At 41.3% G+C, this 4,067-nt stretch overlaps 1 non-coding gene across 1 annotated transcript; it reads left to right on the top strand.

Moving 5' to 3' along the window:
- Positions 1–447: 447 nt before the first annotated feature.
- On the top strand, positions 448–550 carry LOC115303125. The gene has a single exon (XR_003913840.1). It is a non-coding gene; the product is annotated as a U6 spliceosomal RNA (small nuclear RNA).
- Positions 551–4,067: the final 3,517 nt, after the last annotated feature.

Below are 4,067 nucleotides of genomic sequence, written 5' to 3'. Positions count from 1 at the left end.
TACTACAAACACATCCAGGCTTACTGTTTTTGGTTTTATACTTAAAGGCACAGCCTGGCCCTCCAATGATGTTCCTAATTTTTATTCTGGGGTTCACTTACAACAAAATTGGCTTAGGTAACTTCCTGTGGGTGAAAAGGTAATGTATTCTAGTTATAGAAGGATTGAATAGCCAGTCAAAATATCTCAGTTTTCATTCAGTTCTGTTATCATCTAATGCACCTAGAGGCGACATAATTTTAATCTCCCCCAACTTAATTATCTTAATTTACCCATCTGCAGCTGTAAAATTACCATCATCACTCTGACAGACTTATTGCTAGTCTGAGGGATTCTAAGATTCTCAGAGACATCAGGGTGACTGACCCTTGCTCTCGTTCTGCAGCTCTAAGGTCTTTGACCAAACTGTGCTAGCCTACGGAGCATACATGTGTTAAAGAGGGTGAGGCGCTTGCTTCAGCAGCACATGTACTAAAATTGGAATCATTCAGAGATTAGCGTGGCCCCAGTGCAAGGATGACATGCAATTTGCAAAATGTTCCGTATTTTTAAAACTAGAAAGAAAAAAGAAGAAGGTATGTTGATGCTTATTTTATGCCAGTTTCCATGGTCATTTTATATAACACTGAGATTGATGATCTGATCGTAAAGATTCAGCTGGGTTTGGAAGGATGGGGGGATTTCTCTGCTTATTCCCAGTGACACTTCCTACACATCTCAATGTGCACCTCAGTCATTCAGCCTTAATTATAGATAGTGATAGTGAAGACCTTTCTGGAAGAGCCAGAGACTTACACATGGTGTCTATGATTGGAGCATATTGTTGATCTTTTTACTGTGCAGCACTTTCTTCTATCTGTATTGGTTAGATAAATAAAGCTTGACTTATTTCCTAGGGCGTATCTGTGTCTGGTCTCTACATCAGTCAGCAACTACTGTTGTTACTTGTCAACACAGTGGTAACACAGGGTCAAACATGCTTTGGAAATGCAGAAAGTACTTCACAAATATGAGTGATTACTGCTACCCCCTACTAAACTAAATTTTATCTTTAATTTCTCTTCCATAATAAATAGATAGACTTTGGTATTTGCAATAGGCTCAAATTCAGACTCGCCTGCTGCTTATAGGTTTTATGTCTTTAGAGAAGTCACACTCTCTCAGAACCCAAGAATCTTCATCTGAAAAGTGGAAACTCAATAATAGTATTATCTATCTGATAAGGTTGTTGTGAAGGCAACAAGTATGTAGTGCTGTGTCAGTCCCCTAAAAGTGCTAATATTTTTTTATTTTTATTTATTATTGAGAGAGACAGAAACAGAGTATGACTGGGGGAGGGGCAGAGAGAGAGAGGGAGACAGGTGCCCCTGAGGTGCTAATATTTGCACGTGAAATCAATAACCCAAAGTTTAAGAGAAATAAATGAATTTTAAATCTCTGTATCAGAATATCTCATGCTGAAAATAACAGAAAATTGAACTCAAACTGGCTTAAATAATAATGGGAATTCATTGGCATCTGTAACAGAAAGTCCATAGGAAATGTAAGCCGCGGGCATTGTTCACATAAGATCTGGCTAGACTTCTCTGCAATTTTCCTGGCTCTGCCTTACTCCCTGTGTTGCCTCTTCCTCTGGCTGGCTTCTTCCACTTTTGAAAGTTGCTTGCCAAGCAGCTACCAAGCAACATGCTTTCTCCTTTACATCCAGGGAAAAGACAACATGACATCTCAGAGTGAACAAGAGTCCCAGCTTTGGAGACACTTGAACTAGCCGTTGTAGACAGATGAATGCCATGCACTGATGTGTACAACTGGGGAGACTCATTAGAGAGGTGTTAGACATGGGGAAAGGTGATCACACAGACAACCACAGTATCCATTATAGTAACACAATGAAAGCTTAGTGGGTGGCAATGCACTGCAAAGTTGTTGTCGTTGTTAAGGAAATAAAAACCTATGAAGAAATGTTGAATTCTGAGGTTTCTAGGATCCCAGATGGCAGGGAGTAGGAGTGAGGAAGGAGCTGGCAAGGACTTTGCACAACAGAAATCTCAAGGTGTGAGCCTGTTGAGGATGAAGTCTACTAACCCCTAAGAGCACCCAGAACAGAGCAACACTGGTTTCAAGGCTGCTCTGGAGCCCCCAGAAGTGAGAATCGTGGCACAGTCCCTACAGATCTGAAATCAACTGGAGAAGCACTGAAAGTTCTACTTCTTACTTTTCCACAGGAACTCCACAAACCATCTACCACTGGAAAGGTTAAAACATTGACACAAACTCCAACTCTGCTTAGAAAAACAGTAAAAGCCCCAGGACCAATCTCTTAAGATGATTTCCTTTTGCCCAAATAAAGCATTCGATTGCTTCCTGGGGCTCACTTGATGGTAAGGAATTGAAATACACTCAAATATTTGAAAAAATGGGGATTTATTGGATGAATACTAAGTATCTCAGCCAGGAGGTACAACTGGCCTCGGAAGGGAATAGAGGCATGTAGCTGGCTCAGTGGGTGGAGCATGTGACTCTTGATCTCAGGGTGGTGGGGTTGAGCCCCACAGTGGGTGTAGAGATTACTTTAAAATAAAAAAAAATTTTTTTAAGGGAATGAATTCACTTGACCAGAAAGTAAATGCCCATTTGCTTTACTCTTCTCTCTGTCATGACCAACTTTCCTGGCTTAACTTGTCCATGGGTCAGCCTTGGCCTCATATATTCCTTATTCAAGAGCTTCAATGCTAAGCAGTTTCTATGAGCCAGGTTCAGATTTCTGGGAGAAAGAGTCCACTGTTAATCTAGGTTCAGATATATGTCCTTGGCCAATCGTGGGGTTATCTGGAATGTCTGCTGCCATGTAGGAAGGGTTTTATCAGTGAACTTTGAGAAGGGGAGTGAACCAGAAGGTCAAAATGACCAATATGTTGGGGCGCCTGGGTGGCTCAGTCGGTTAAGCCTCCGACTCCGGCTAAGGTCAGAGCTCACGTTCGTGGGTTCGAGCCCCGCGTCGGGCTCTGTGCTGACGGCTAGCTCAGAGCCTGGAGCCTGCTTCCGGTTCTGTGTCTCCTTCTCTCTCTGCCCCTCCCCTTCTCATGCTTTGTCTCTCTCTGTATCAAAAATAAATAAAACATTAAAAAAATTAAAAAAAAACAAAAATGACCAATATGCACGTATTGAACATGTCAGTCCTCTCCTCTTCTTTCAAAGTACAGTCAGTGTTACATGATTTCCTAAAAACATCAGAAACCAGTAGAGGAACACTAATTAAGTCTAGATAACCAGTCTTTCAGCTTGGCCCCATTCTATTTTTGTATGTGTTCTTTACACAGCATAATTCCTTCGTGCTGCATTTTTTTCACCTGCCAAATAAAGATAATCATACGTGTCCTTATAACTCATAGGATTATAGAAAGGATAAAGAAATAATAGATATGAAAATACCTTAAAACATTACAATGATGTTATTTATACTCTGAATACTATAAAGCATCTTTTTAAAAAAATAGTCTATTGTCAAATTGGTTTCCATATAACACCCAGTGCTCTTCCCCACAAGTGCCTTTCTCCATTACCATTACCTCTTTTCCTCCCTCCCCCTTCCCCTCCAACCCTCCGGTTCAGGTTCATTTTCAGTATTCAATAGTCTCTCAGGTTTTGCATCCCTTTCTCTCCCCAACTCTCTTTCCCCATGGTCCTCCATTAGGTTTCTCCTGTTCTCCTGTTCGACCTATGAGTGCAAACATATGGTATCTGTCCTTCTCTGCCTGGCTTATTTCGCTTAGCATGACACCCTCCAGATCCATCCACTTTCCTACAAATGGCCAGATTTCATTCTTGCTCATTGCCATGTAATACTCCATTGTGTATATATACCACATCTTCTTGATCCACTCATCAGGTGATGGACATTCAGGCTCTTTCCATGTTTTGGCTATTGTTGACATTGCTGCTATGAACATTGGGGTACATGTGCCCCTATGCATCAGCACTTCTGTATCCCTTGGGTAAATCCCTAGCAGTGCTATTGCTGGGTCATAAGGGAGTTCTATGGATAGTTTTTTGAGGAATCTCCA

This window comes from Suricata suricatta, chromosome 9, assembly GCF_006229205.1.
Source record: "Suricata suricatta isolate VVHF042 chromosome 9, meerkat_22Aug2017_6uvM2_HiC, whole genome shotgun sequence".
Lineage (NCBI taxonomy): Eukaryota > Metazoa > Chordata > Mammalia > Carnivora > Herpestidae > Suricata > Suricata suricatta.
Note: the sequence above shows the minus strand (reverse complement) of the source record. Positions and strands in the feature narration are given on the sequence as shown.